The sequence below is a fragment of the Dipodomys merriami genome, unplaced genomic scaffold, assembly GCF_024711535.1.
Source record: "Dipodomys merriami isolate MVZ:Mamm:240054 unplaced genomic scaffold, mDipMer1.0.p SCAF_34, whole genome shotgun sequence".
In the NCBI taxonomy this organism is placed as follows: Eukaryota; Metazoa; Chordata; class Mammalia; order Rodentia; family Heteromyidae; genus Dipodomys; species Dipodomys merriami.
The window spans coordinates 7664290-7679396 of NW_027204937.1; the positions used below are offsets into that span (position 1 = coordinate 7664290).

The 15107-nt window shown below is 44.2% G+C and overlaps 1 pseudogene; it reads left to right on the forward strand.

Moving 5' to 3' along the window:
- The first annotated feature begins 3354 nt into the window (after positions 1-3354).
- On the forward strand, positions 3355-3786 carry LOC138803241 (E3 ubiquitin-protein ligase RBX1 pseudogene; annotated as a pseudogene).
- The last annotated feature ends 11321 nt before the right edge of the window (positions 3787-15107 follow it).

Here is a 15107-nt window from a genome sequence, read left to right on the forward strand (position 1 = left end):
AGGGCAAGCCTTGAGCTGAAGAGCTGAGGGACAGCGCCCAGACCCAGAGTTCAAGCCCCATGACCAAAAGAAAAAAAAAAGGCCAATTCATAAATGTTCTAGTTGATTAAAGAAAGAAGACACTAAGAATCTCCCTTTTTTCTAACTAGGGCCTACCACAAGGAAAGGTATTAAGTGTACATGTGTTTCTTGAAACCTTACTGGCTGATAAAGGCAGAAATGTGATTTGTAGGTCAAACATAGTTTACCAACCAAATAGAATCAGAAATCAGAAATTATAGAGTCCAAAGTAATTATTATACAACAAAATTGTCTGACCACTTGGTCTCAAATTCATCATAGGAGTCAACAGAGGAAGATAAGATAAAGAAATTTGTCAATATTGAAAAGGTTGAGGGAGGAGCCATTACTGGAGCCAGAGCTTTGGGATTAAGACTGATGAAGATGACCACCTCCGAAAAGCATGGAGATTTCGTGGCCGAGTCCATGGGGGAAAAGCCAGTGGGGAGCCTGACCGGGATTGGTGAAGTCCTGGGCAAGAGGCTGGAGGAAAGGGGCCTTGACAAGTCCTATGTGGTCCTTGGCCAATTTCTGGTGCTAAAGGAAGATGAAGACTTCTTCTGGGAATGGCTGAAGGACACATGTGGTGCCAGCACAAAGCAGCCCCTCCGCTCTGGTCTATTGAATGCCATGTGGCCCCTTTTATGGGAGAAGTCACTGTCCTTGTAAAGTTTTTTAGATCAATAAAGTCAGTGGCCTTTAAAACAAAAGGTTGAAAACAGGATTGGATAATTTTTTAAACTCCATTGCCACAAAACACCTGGAAATGCTGGGTTCATATATATATATATATATATATATATATATATATATATATATATATATATATATATATATATATATATATATACACGTATATATATATATATTTTCCCCCCATTGGTCGTGGGGCTTGAACTCTGGGCCTGGTCGCTGTCCCTCCGCTCTTCAGCTCAAGGCAAGCGCTCTACCACTTGAGCCACAGAGCCACTTCCAGTTTTCTAATGTTTTATTGGAGATAAGGGTCTCACAGACTTTCCTGCCTGGGCTGGCTTGAAGCGCGATCCTCAGATCTCAGCCCCCTGAGTAGCTAGGATTACAGGTGTGAGCCACCAGCTCCCGGCTGGATAAAAATATTTTTAAATGAAAGGAATATGAGCTGGGTGCTGGTGGCTCACACCTGTAATCCTAGCTCCATAGAGGCTGAGATCTAAAGATCACAGCTCAAAGCCATCCCAAGCAGGAAAGTGCTTGAGACTCTTCTCTCCAATTAGCCACCAGAAAACCAGAAGTAGAGCTATGCCTCAAAGTGGTAGAGCATTAGCCTTGGGCAAAAGAGAGGGAGAGCGCCCAGGCTCCAATCTCAAACTCTACCATTGACCAAAAAAAAAAAAAAAAAAAAGACTATGAAAGGGGGAGGTTTTCTTTCAATTTTATATTCATCTATGTAGTTTGAATGTTTTGATTATGTTAATTTTTATTTTTGCAATATCATATCTTCTTTATGATATCTTCTTTATGATAATCGGCTCCACCAAGGAGCCGATTCCGATGTAAGCACACAAGAGTCGTATATTGCAAGCTGGAGCCTGGACTCACCACCGTCACCAACGCAGCGGATCAGAGTTGAGAGCCATGACCCTTCCTTCAGCAGGGTTTTTATAGGGCTTCAGGGGCATTCTATACACCATAACATCACTTAGCGGGAAATTCACAAAATAATTCTAAAAGATGATTAGTTTAACCAGGGACTGGGGGTTGGCTGGTTCATGGTACTGATGCTCTTCAAAATGATGATCAAAGTGGTCTTTATCTTGCAGGAACATTAGGAACTTAGCTGTAGTTAGTGGAATTTATCATAAAAGGGGTTGATCCTGGAATTTGGGAGTTTCTGATACAGTTCCTGGAATTTCAGTTATAGTTGCTTAACAAGATGGAATCTACACCTAAGATGGCTATGTAATAGTTTGTTCTGGCTTCACAATTGTGCTTTGCTCTCATTTGCAATATTTACTCTTTTTTTTTCTTTTTATTCAGTACTGGGATTTGAATTCATGGCCACACATTTACAGGGTTTGCCTGCTCAGTTGGCACTTGAACCATATCTCCAGCCTAGCTTCCCTTCTTCCTTTTACCAACACAACACTGTTTTCATTGTGCAGCATTATGTAGTGGGTCTTCCAACTTTATCTCCTTTTTCAGTACCGTTTGTTATTCAAGGCCTTTCACTTCTCCATATAAATTTTGCTTCTCCATGTAAACTTAAGAATCAGTTTGTAGGGGCTGGGAAGGTGGCTCAGTGGTAGAGCGCTTGCCTTGCATGCCTGAGGCCCTGGGTTCGATTCCTCAGCACCACATAAGAAAAAAGCAGGAAGTGGCGCTGTGGCTCAAGTGGTAGAGCACTAGCCTTGAGCTGAAGAGCTCAGGGACAGCACCCAGGCCCAGCGTTCAGGCCCCACAACTGGATCAAAAAAAAAAAAAAAAAAAAAAAGAATCAGTTTGTAAGTATTGACAGAAAAGCTTGTTGAAATATTGGTTGGAACTCAGTCCTATTGATCAACTGAGAAATAACTGACATTTCTTAATGTTGGGTCTTCTGATCCATGAACAAGGATGTTTTTCCATTTATTTAGGCCTCCTTTCATAATCTTTTCGCTGCTGCTGTTGCTTCTTCTTCTTATTATTATTATTATTATTATTAATTATTATTATTATTATTCTTTCTTCTTTGTGTGTGTGTGTATGTGTATGTGTGCTGGTCTTGGGGTTCCAGATAAAGGCCTAGATGCTGTCCTTGAGCTTTTTTGCTCAAGGCTAGCACTCTATCACTTGAGCCACAGCTCCACACTTATGTGTGTGTTTAATTGGAGATGATAAGAGTCTTACAGACTTTCCTGTCTGTTCCTGTCTGTGCTGACTTTCAAACTGCCAGCCTCAAAATCTCAGCCTCCGCAGTAGTTAGGATTACAAGCATGGGCATCAGTATCCAGACTCCTTTTATCAGTGTTTTGTAATTTTGCACCCACCCTGTTCATGTTTTGTTAGCTTTATACCTAAGTGATATTGAAAATCAATGGTTAGTTTACATAGACTTTAATTGTTAGAGAAGTTTTAGGGTCTGAAAATTTGAGCAGAAGGTGCAGGGATTTCCCTTATGCCTCCTGCCCCCATCTGCACAGTCTCCTCTGCCATTGACAGCCATTACCCCCCCCATGAACATCACCCCGCCACCTTTGCTCTAGTCTACGAATCTACACTGACACATCAGTACCTAAAATCTATAACTGTACCTAAAAACTATAACTGTTGGACAGACCGTGTGTTTCCAAAATGGCGGCGGCGATGGATGTGGACACCCCGAGCAGCACGAACAGCGGCGCGGGCAAGAAGCGCTTTGAAGTGAAAAAGTGGAATGCAGTAGCCCTGTGGGCCTGGGGTATTGTGGTTGGTAACTGTGCCATCTGCAGGAACCATATTATGGATCTTTGCATAGAATGTCAGGCTAACCAGGCATCTGCGACTTCCGAAGAGTGTACGGTTGCGTGGGGAGTCTGTAATCATGCCTTTCACTTCCATTGCATCTCTCACTGGCTCAAAACACGGCAGGTGTGCCCTTTGGACAACAGAGAGTGGGAATTCCAAAAGTATGGCCACTAGAAAAAGAATTCTTCCATCAAGCTTAACTGTTTTGTTATTCATTTAGTGACTAGCCCCTCTTTACTTAATTATACATTAGCTAGAACGGTGTCTTTTCTCCTTTGTCTTTTCATTTTGCTGTTCCTGCAATGATACTGAGTTCCGTGTCAAATAAAGTCCAGTTGGATTCTAAAAAAAAAAAAAAACTATAACTGTTGCTCATTCATTGTACAAAAGTATAATGCATTCTAGTATCATTCAGAATGCATTATGGTATCATCAGTTCATCATTCCCTTCTCCCTCATTCCTGGCAGCTGCGGATTGTTTTACTGTCTCCAAAGTTTCTTCTTTCCCAGAAAGTAAGTAGTCTTTGTAGATTAATTTCTAGTATACTTTGGATCTAGAATGTCCTCAAAGAACTGTATAATAAAGGTTTGGTCTTCAGCTTGGTGCTATCCTGAAGTGATGGGATCTTAGAAAGGTTGGGCCTAGCAAGAGGAAATTAAGTTTCTGGAGGCAGGCCCTCAAAGAGGAGTGTAGGATCTTGCTTCCTGGCCAACATGGGGGAAATAACTTCCTACTCTGTCTGTTCCCACCATGATGCACCACTTTTCCACAGCACCAATTGCAAAGGCACCCAACCAACCACAGGCTGAAGCCTCTGAAAATACGAGAAAAATAAGCTTTTTTTAAAAAAAAGTTGAGGGCTGGGAAGGTGGCTCAGTAGTAGAGCGCTTGCCTTGCATGCCTGAGGCCCTGGGTTCAATTCCTCAGCACCACATAAGCAAAAACAAAAAGCTGGAAGTGGCACTATGGCTCAAGTGGTAGAGCGCTAGCCTTGAGCTGAAGAGCTGAGGGACAGCACCCAGGCCCAGAGTTCAGGCCCCACAACCGGACCCAAAAAAATAAATAAAAATTAAAATTAAAAAATTAAAAAAAAGTTGAGGGCTGTGAAGGTGGCTCAGTGGTAGAGTGCTTGCCTTGCATGCCTGAGGCCCTGGGTTTGATTCCTTAGCACCACATAAGCAAAAAGAAAAAAGCTGGAAGTGGCGCTGTGGCTCAAGTGGTAGAGCACTAGCCTTGAGCTGAAGAGCTGAGGGACAGCGCCCAAGCCCAGAGTTCAGGCCCCACGACCAGACCCCCCCCCCCCAAAAAAAAAGTTGATTGTGATGGAAAGTAACACAGCTTATTTCACTTATTAATACACATTTAAGGTGGCTCCATGCCCTTTCATGGCTTGATAGCTCATTTGTCTTTAGCACTCACTAATTGTCTATTGTCTGGATGTACCACTGAAGATTTATGTACCTAATAGGAGAGCTGGAGGGAGAAAGAAAAGACTTCTATGAAAAGAATAACTGGGGCTGGGAAGGTGGCTCAGTGGTAGAGTGCTTGCCTTGCATGCATGAGGCCCTGGGTTCGATTCCTCAGCACCACATAAGCAGAAAAAGCCAGAAGTGGCGCTGTGGCTCAAGTGGTAGAGCGCTAGTCTTGAGCTGAAGAGCTGAGGAACAGCGCCCAGGCCCAGAGTTTAGGCCCCATGACTGGCAAAAAAAAAAAAAAAAAAAAAAGAATAACTGAGTTTACAGGAATCAAAAATGAGATAAGATTAGTGTTCTTTTCTGCAATTGTGGTAGTCTTTGTTTTTTTCTTCATAGTCCCAGATACCCCCTTCCCTTTACCTAGGCATTAGGGGCTCAGAAGGCTGAGATAGGAGGATCAAGGTTCAAAGCCATCCCAGAAAGAAAAATCTACAAGACTTTATCTCCAGTTAACCAGCAAAATGCTGAACTCCAGATATGGTTCAAATGGTAGAGCACAAGCCATGAGCAGAAAAAGTACAGAGAAAACTAGGTTCAAGCCCCAGTACTGGTAGAAAACACACAAAACTCTCCTTTCTCCAGAGATTTTTGAGAGTGTCAGTCTCATTCTGAGAAGTTTCTGCTTCTTAGTGAAAATGAAATTACCAGGCTTCTTTCTACATCTTGAATCTCAAATGTCTACAGTTTAAAATGATCTTTTGGCTGTGGGGTTTTGTTCAAGTGGTAGGGCACTTGGTCTGGAAAGCTTAAGGCACTAAGTTCAAATCCAAGGAATGCTAACAACAAAATAATGAGTTTATATGAATTCTAGGAGTCCAAGTAAGTTCTGCACAATATGTTCTGTATGAATGAATATATTATTTCTTCCTTCCTGATCTGTCAACCTATTTCCTTTCTTTGTCATTGGTACTAGATAAGAATTCCAGTACAATATTGAATAAAAGTAAGAGGTAGTAACTAAGATGTCTTTTTTTTTTTTTTTTTTTTTGTCAGTTGTGGGGCTTGAATTCTGGGCCTGGGCACTGTCCTTGAGTTCTTGGGCCACAGCGCCACTTCTGGTTTTCTGGTGGTTTATTGGAGATAAGAATCTGCCAGGACTGGCTTTGAACTGCAATCCTCAGATCTCAGCCTCCTGAGTAGCTAGGATTACAGGCTGAGCCACCATTGCCCAGCCATAAAATGTCTTTTTATTTCCCTAAGCTCAGTAGACATTGTAATCCAAACTCTTTCTCTGCCTCTTATTTCACTTTTTTTTTTTTTTGGGTCCAGTCGTGGGGCCTGAACTCTGGGCCTGGGCGCTGTCCCTCAGTTCTTCAGCTCAAGGCTAGCGCTCTACCACTTGAGCCACAGCACCACTTCCGGCTTTTTTCTTTTTGCTTTTGTGGTGCTAAGCAATTGAACCCAGGGCCTCAGGCATGCAAGGCAAGCGCTCCACCACTGAGCCACCTTCCCAGCCCTTATTTTACTATTTTATTTGTGTGCTGTCTATGGGGTTTGAATCAAGGAATCTTCCTCTCACTTAGCTTTTTTGCTCAAGGCTGGTATTCTGCCACTTGAGCCACACCTCCGCTTCCAATTTTTTGCTGGCTTCAAATCGGATTCTCAGATCTCAGCCATGAGCCACTAGTACTCAACTAAACCACCTTTTTTTTTTTTTTTTTTTAATGTATACATTGAAGGAACTAGAAAGGGCCTGGTTGTCATTCAGTGGTAAAGTGTTGATTGGATCCCCAGCACCTCAAAAAAGAGAATGACAGTCAGAGAGAGAGAGAGAAAGAAGAGAGAGAGAGAGAGAGAGAGAGAGAGAGAGAGAGAGAGAGAGAGAGAGAGAGAGAGAGAGAGAGAGAGAGAGGAGATGGAGAGTACAAAGTCCCTGGATACGATTTCAACTTCAAAGGTCACCAATTAGCAAACACATCAGTTATGAAGAAAACTTTTGCAAACTCAATAATTACCTAATGTGCTAATGTCCTTAATGTCCCCTTAATGTCCTCCAACAGCTCACTCCAGGCCTTAAAATCTTCACCATTTTCCTAGCAGACTCAGATGCCCAGTCTTTGTCTACACTCTCCTCTCCTGCTACAAAATACCAGACCAAGGCTGGCAGTGTGGCTCAAGTGGTAAGAACTTTGCCTAGTGTATCCTGGGTTTAACCCCAAATAACAAAACCAGAGAATCAATAAAAACAATTTCTGTTGGTTTTTTTTTTTTTTTTTTTGATCCACTCTTGTTTTGTTTAGGCAAGTTTTTTTTTTAGGCTTAAAAAAATCATTGTTGGGCTGGGAATGTGGTTTATTTGTAGAGTGCTTGCCTAGCATTGATTCCAATACCACATAAACAGAAAAAGCCAGAAGTGGTGCTGTGGCTCTAGTGGTAGAGTGCTAGCCTTGAGCACAGAGAGGTTCAGGGACAGTACCCAGGCCCTGAGTTCAAGCCCCAGGATTGGCAAATATTTCTGGACAATGTCACCCCTTCCCTCTCTCTCTCCCAGTTGCTCCCTCCCATCCCCAACCACAAGTTGTACAGTCCATTTTCAATATAGTGTCTAGTGAGTACCACTGTTTCATTTGTTCACCCTTTGTCATCCCATTTCTGCATCCCCTTACCCTTCCAAAGACAGAAAAATGAACAAACAAGACAAAAGAAAACAAAAATAGCCCCCCCAAAGAAAACACCTTTTTTTCCATTTCCTGGAGTTCAGTTTGATAAATATTATTTTGTATGATCACAGGCAGGTAGTCTCACTGTCCACTGTGATTTCTTTATCAGGGAATGTCCTTGCCTTGTTGTTGATCTTAGGGGATATTATGGTTGTCTTTTTTAAACTGTTCTTATCTCGTTAAGGAGTGCCCTTTCCATTCCTATTTTTTCTGAGACTATGTTTCATTGTTGTTGTCTCTCTCTCTCTCTCTCTCTCTCTCTCTCTCTCTCTCTCTCTCTCTCTCTCTCTCTCTCTCTGGTCATGGGACTTGAACTCTGGTCTTGGGCACTGTCCCTGAGCTCTTCAGCTCAAGGCAAACACTCTACCACTTAAACCACAGCGCCACTTCTGGTTTTCTGGTAGTTTATTGGAGACAAGTGTCTCATGGACTTTCTTGAGCTGGTTGGCTTTGAACTGCTATCCTCAGATCTCTGCCTCCAAATAGCTAGGGTTACAGGCATAAGCTGCCGGTGCCTGGCTTTTTTTTCAAATCATGAATGTGTGTTTAATTTTGTCAAATGTCTTTTCTGTTTTAAACATTTTAAAATTATTCATTTTATTATGGTAAAATACACATAATATAAAATAATTCCTCATTTTGCCCTTTCTTCACCCCTGACAGACAACATTCTTTTTTCTTTTGTGTGTCTGTCCTAGGGCTTGAACTCAGAGCCTTGGTGCTGTCCCTGAGCTTTTTTTTGCTAGTACTCTAGGGCTGGGAAGGTGGCTCAGTGGTAGAGCGCTTACCTTGCATGCCTGAGGCCCTGGGTTCAATTCCTCAGCACCACATAAGCAAAAAGAAAAAAGCCGGAAGTGGCACTGTGGCTCAAGTGGTAGAGCGCTAGCCTTGAGCTGAGGGACAGTGCCCAGGCCCAGAGTTCAGGCCCCATAACCGGACCCAAAAAAAACACAAAAAAAACGAAGCTAGTCCTCTACCACTTGAGTCAAAGCTCCACTTCACCCTTCTGGTGGCTAAGAGGAGATAAGAGTCTCACAGACTTTCTTGCCTGGGCTGGTTTTGAACAATGATTCTCAGATCTCAGCCTCCTGAGTGGCTAAGATTATAGGCATGAGCCACTAAGCACCCAGCTATCTCTATGATTTTAACTACTCATTTCATGTATGTAGAATCATAAAATACTTGTTTTCTTATCACTGGCTTCTTTCAGTTATGAAGACATCCCGAAGCTTCATTCTAGAATCTCGTGTGTGTGTGTGTGTGTGTGTGTGTGTGTGTGTGTGTGTGTGTGTGTGTGTGTGTGTGTGTGTGTGTGTGTGTGTGTGTGTGTGTGTGTGTGTGTGTGTGTGTGTGTGTGTGTGTGTGTGTGTGTGTGTGTGTGTGTGTGTGTGTTTGCTAGTACCAGGGATGGATCTTAGAGTTTCTTGATTTTGCTCAGCTTGCTTGCTCATGGCTGATGATCTCCACTTAAGCCATATAACTCCCGTCCAGTTTTTGGCTGGTTAATTGGAGATAGTTTCTACAGAACTTTTTCCCTGTGCTGGCTGGTTTTGGACTAAGCATAAGAAAAGAAAAACAGCAGGAAGGCCGAACTCAACAGCCCAACAAGTTTTATTCAGGAAGAAAATCTGGGAAAGACAACCAAGTCTCCTTCCATTCCACTGAAGGGGAAATGGCGCACCCCCCCTTACAACTTGGTGGGAGGCAGGCGTCAGATGGGTCAGTTGGAAGAGAAGTGGCATGGAGGTGGGATGGGCCATTAATGATATGTTGGATATTTTTGTGCTGCTCCCAGGGCTTGAATTCAAGGCATGGGCACTGGCCTGGAACTGCTTTTGCTCCACTTGAGCCACAGCTCCAATTCTGTCTAGCTTTTTCTGTGATTAACTGGATGAGTCTTACAGACTTTTCTGTCCAGGCTGGCTTCGAAGTATGATTTTCAGATCTCAGCCTCCTGAGTATCTAGGACTACAAGAGCCACTGACACTGAATGAGGAGTTTCAAGGTCTCAACAGCATCTGTATCCACCAGGAGTGTCAGCCCCAGACATGGCCTTGGTCTCAGGCTCTCTTCCAAGACTACTGGGTGCATTTGTCCAAGGGAAAGGGGAGGGGAGATGATCCAGTGAAATTGGGAGCAAGGACAGTTCTAAGATATGGCTGTCAGGAGGAAAGGTGAGTGTTTTCAGTGAAAGTTTCTTTTCTTTCTTTCTTTTTTTTTTTTTTTTTTGGGTCCGGTCATGGGGCCTGAACTCTGGGCCTGGGAGCTGTCCCTCAGCTCTTCAGCTCAAGGCTAGCGCTCTACCATGTTAGGTTTTTAAAAAGAGGTGGCCGAGTAAGAACAGCAGCACCTCGGTTTGAATCCGAGTCATGGCACCATTTATGTTAGGTTTTTAAAAAGAGGTAGCCAAGTAAGAACTGCACCACGCACGTGGTATTCAGGTAAAGGGTAGGTTTATTCATCGTTCCGGCTGGCACCAGGCCATCTTGGTCCTCCACGCTGTGGAGAAAGGCCTGGGAAAGAGAGAGAGCTGGGAAAGAGAGAGAGAAAGAGAGAGAGCTGGGGAAAAGAGCTAAGAGAGCTAGAAAAGAGAGAAAGTAGCTAGAAAAGAGAAGCGCTAGGAGAGCTAGAAAAGAGCAGAGAGAGGGTATCTGGGCCTGGGCTAGGCCTTATCTAGGGTATGGGCGGAGAAAGGTGTGGCCACATCAAATTCAGATGTGACCTCTTCCAGGTGTGCCAGTTGCCTAAGTAATGCTGGTACTGGGTGGAGACTTTGCTGCGAGGAGGGTGGAGTCTGCTAGCCATCCAGGAGCGGACCTTACATACCACTTGAGCCACAGCCCACTTCTGGCTTTTTTCTTTTTGCTTATGTGGTGCTGAGGAATTGAACCCAGGGCCTCAGGCATAGGCAAGCGCTCTACCACTGAGCCACCTTCCCAGCCCAGTGTAAGCTTATTTTCTATCACTAAGAACCTCCAATCTCAGCCTTGTGAGTAGTTAGAATTACAGCTGTGAACCACTAACACCCAACAGGTCTTTTATTTCTTTTATGTACCTTCTATATAGTTGTTTTTCATCTTTGGGAGTGAGGTGTTGAAGTCATTAACTATGATGATAGTAATATTATGCATCAATGGGCTATTGAAGAAGTGATTTTGCTATGAAAGTGAGCTCGCTGTGGCATGCTTATTCTATCTTTCCATACCCCACACTCCTTTGGGACTCTATAGACAGGTTCTCACTAGAAGTGGTTCTGAATCCTGACTTTCCCAGCCTGCAGAACAACGAGTTGAATAAATGTTGCTCTTTTATAAACTACACAATCTCAGCAACAGAAACAAACTCACTCATCTCACCAGCCCAGACACAAGACTAAACATAGCCACCCAGGGCAGACTCTCCCACATACTCGCCTCTCTTCCAAACCCTGACTTTATCCAGGATGAAGCCTCAGGCTATCTAACCAAACTCAAAAAAAATAGGTCTAAAAATAAGATAGAGGTGCCAAGCCTTTGCGAAAAGAGACAACAGCCCACCTCTCACCTAACATAGAAGCTGCCATTCACTCATCTAGTAAGCACTTGCTGAACACCTGCTGTCAGGATGTAGTAGGAAGACCCCTACTCAGGCAGGCAAGCCCAACTAGTCGTCCGGAGTGACAGAGCCCACCACAAAGTTGTTAATAAAGAAGCAACTTTATTGAGAAGGGTCCTACACTGAGCAGCCAGGGCCACAGCACAGGTTCGGGAGCTGATACGGTGAGCCCGAGCGGCCCACACACTTAGGTTTTTAAAGGCAAAATCCACAAGGTGAAGCCTGGTCACGCAGGTGACCAATGAGATTGTCACATACCCAAAAGATTGCAGTCATACTAGACCACACGTAGGTGGCCAATGAGGTTACAGTTTGTCACATAATGGCTGTTTAAACCAGCCTATCATTTTTGGTTTACAAGATTCAGGAATTCAACGGTAAGGCGGAGCTTACGGTAAAAATTGCCAGTAAGAGCCAGATTACTGGCTATCTGTTTAATGGGTCCATCCTTAACAGAACAATGAAGGTGGGTTAAGTTGTTAAGGGGAGGGGGACCTAGAGGCATTCTTTCCATTCCAAGAACAGGGCTGGTTGGAGCCAAGGTCACCTAAAACAAAGGCAAAGCCTGGGAAGAAGCTGTACCAGCTCAAGTCTTCTCTCAGGACCTACTTCAAGGCCACAAACAAATCTCTGCTCTCAGGAAATTTTATTCCAATAGGGAAGACAAGAAATAATTTTCCAACCATGAGAAATGCCCTAATGTTCAGGCTTCAGCCTCTGCTCTAACACAAAGTTCAGGCTGCAAACCTGCAGCACTGAAACCTCTGCTGGCTTTTTTTTTTTTTTTTTTTTAGTTGTGAAAATACCGTACAGAGGGGTTACAGTTACATGAGCAAGGTAATGAGTACATTTTTTTTTTTTTTGGTCCGGTCGTGGGGCCTGAACTCTGGGCCTGGGAGCTGTCCCTCAGCTCTTCAGCTCAAGGCTAGCGCTCTACCACTTGAGCCACAGCGCCACTTCCGGCTTTTTTCTTTTTGCTTATGTGGTGCTGAGGAATCGAACCCAGCCTCAGGCATGCACAGCAAGCGCTCTACCACTGAGCCACCTTCCCAGCCCATGAGTACATTTCTTATCAAGCATTGTTGCCTCCTTCTTTGTTTCCCCTTACCATTCCTTCCTATCTGCCCCCCATCCTTCCCCTGCCACCCCCCCATGCCAAAGTTATAAAGTTTGTTTTTTTGACATAATGTCTTGTACATCTCATTGTTGCAATGGGTCCACTTGTATCCCTATTTAAACAATTTAAACAATTTGTTTTTTCCCTTCCCCTCCACAAATTATACCAACATCAAATACAGTGAAAGCGGGGTGGGGGGGGGTTATACCATGGGGGAGTCTGCTGGCTTTCTAATCTCCCTCCTGCCTCTCACAAGCCATTTCCTGAAATGTTCAGCATCAAACTTATCATGATCCTGAAAGAGCTATTTTCCCTCCCAGCTGGCTCCATATTAATTTGGACAGGCTGACTGTTGGCTCCTGCCTACTGCTTCCCCCTAACACAACACTCTCTCCACAGCCTTCATGAGGGACTTTAACCACAGGCAACCCCTCTTCTTTAACTGAGTAGATCAAAATGGTACTTGGCAATGTGGGTTCATCAGAAATTCCTGGAACCTAGATTTGGATGACACTTGTGTTGCCTAATGATAACAGGTGTTAAAAGGCCATGGAGAATTGGTATAGCCATATTACATCACATGTATGTAGAAGTTTCAGAACAAAAGTTGCCCAGGAGGAAGTAGCATTGTGGCACCAAGTGTTAGAATGCTAGTGAAGAGTTAAAAATGGCTTCGTTTCAAAGCAGTAACCCTTGTGCTGCTCATATTAACCTTGGGCCCACCTGAATTTCAGAAACCGTCTTGTTTGTGCTGAAACTGCTAAACCATAAATTACTTGAACAAAGCTACTCTGAAGTCAGGCCCCACTTTGTACTATAGCTGGCCTTGGGTTCCCACAAACTTCTGGAGATGACCAAGCTGGCCCAAGATAAACAGACCACCAATTACTCCCTGCTAAGCTTTAACTGCTCTGGAATGTCCAGATGGCCCATTGAGACCCAGCCAGTTTGATAACTCCCTACTACCTCTTATCACCTTGGAATGCCCTGCTAACGCCTCTAGTTGCTGTAAATTTGTCAGTCTGTGATTTTTTTTCTCCTCCTTCTTCTTTTGTAACTTTGTAGTTTTTGCCTTTATAAACCCTGTGACATTTCAGCTCGGGGCTCTCCTCTTAAGCTCCGCTGAGTCGGTATGTAGGACGAGGCCCGAGCTGCAGCCCGCCTGAATAAAGCCTTGCTTTTGCATTTTGGAACGTCTGACTCTCCATGGTCTTCTTGGGGGGGTCCTGCGACGGGGGTACAACACTAGCCTTGAGCAAAAGAGCTCAGGGTCAAGGCCTAGGCCCTGAGTTCAAGCCCCAAGACCAAAAACAACTAAAAAAAGAGCTCGGGGTAGGAGGAGATGGGAAGGGGAAACAAAAGAGAAGGCAACAATGCTTGATAAGAATGCACTCATTACCTTGCCCATGTAATTATAACCCCTCTGTACAGTATTTTCACAATTAAAAAAAAAAAGCGCAGACTCGGCAGGGTCAGACAATGCCCTTCCAGGAGCAGCTCCAGTTCCTAGCATTTGATTGCTGCTGTGGCACAAGGGTGCATCACTCATGAACGAGATTAACACTCTTGTCAGAGAAAAGCTTGATTGCATTGCAGCCCTCTCTGCTCTCTGCCATGTGAGGCTGCAGTGAGAGCAATGGCCTGTAAAACAGGAAGGGGTTCTCTCCAGATACTCCATCTCTGGGTGCCTGGGACCTGGACTTTCCAGGACTGACAAAGAAGTGTCTGTTGTCAAGCCATCCTGGTCTATGGTATATTTGCTATATTCATCTGAGAGTTTCATTGCCTGTGTTGCTCACAGGGCCCGCATAACAAAGCCCTCTTACTTAAGTGCAGTTAGATAGCATTTCCTCACTTGTGACTAAGTTTCTCTGGCCGTTTTTTTTTTTTTTTTGGGGGGGGGGTCCGGTCATGTGCCTGAACTCTTGGCCTATGCTGTCCCTCAGCTCTTCAGCTCAAGGCTAGCGCTCTACCACTTGAGCCACAGCGCCACTTGCAGCTTTTTTTTTCTGCTTATGTGGTGCTGAGGAATCCAACCCAGGGCCTCATGCATGCAAGGCAAGCGCTCTACCACTGAGCCACCTTCCCAGCCCTCTCTGGCTGTTTGTTGTCTTCTATTAAGTTACTGTAACAAAGTAATCCCCAAATACCAATGACTTCAGAGACAGAAGTTGTTTTATTTTTGGTGGTACTCAGAGTGTTCCACTTGGCAAGTTTTCCACCACTTGAGAACTTTTCCACCTAGAGAAGTTTATTTTAGATTGCTTCAAAGTCCAGTCATAGGTTGAGGCCAGAACTGTTAGTGACTTTGAGATCTTTCACAAATGGGCGATAGGAAGTGGAGAACAGAGTGTGTCTTCCTTTCTTTCTTTCCTCCTTTCTTTCTGCCAGTCCTGGGGCTTGGACTCCGGGCCTGAGCACTGTCCCTGAGCTTCTTTTTGCTTAAGGCTAGCACTCTACCACTTGTTCCACAGCACCACCTCCGGCTTTTTCAGTTTTTGTGGTACTGAGGAATCAAACCCAGGGCTTCATGCATGCTAGGCAAGCACGTTCCAAGCCCTTATTTTAATTTTTGTGCCAGTCCTGGGGGCTTGAATTTGGGGATTGGGAGCTGTCCCTAAGCTTTCATGTTCAAGGCTGGCTCTAACACTTGAGCTACAGCTCCACTTCCAGCTTTTTGATAGTTAATTGGGAGATCAGCGTCTCACCTACTTTCTGGCTTGGGCTAGAATCTCAGT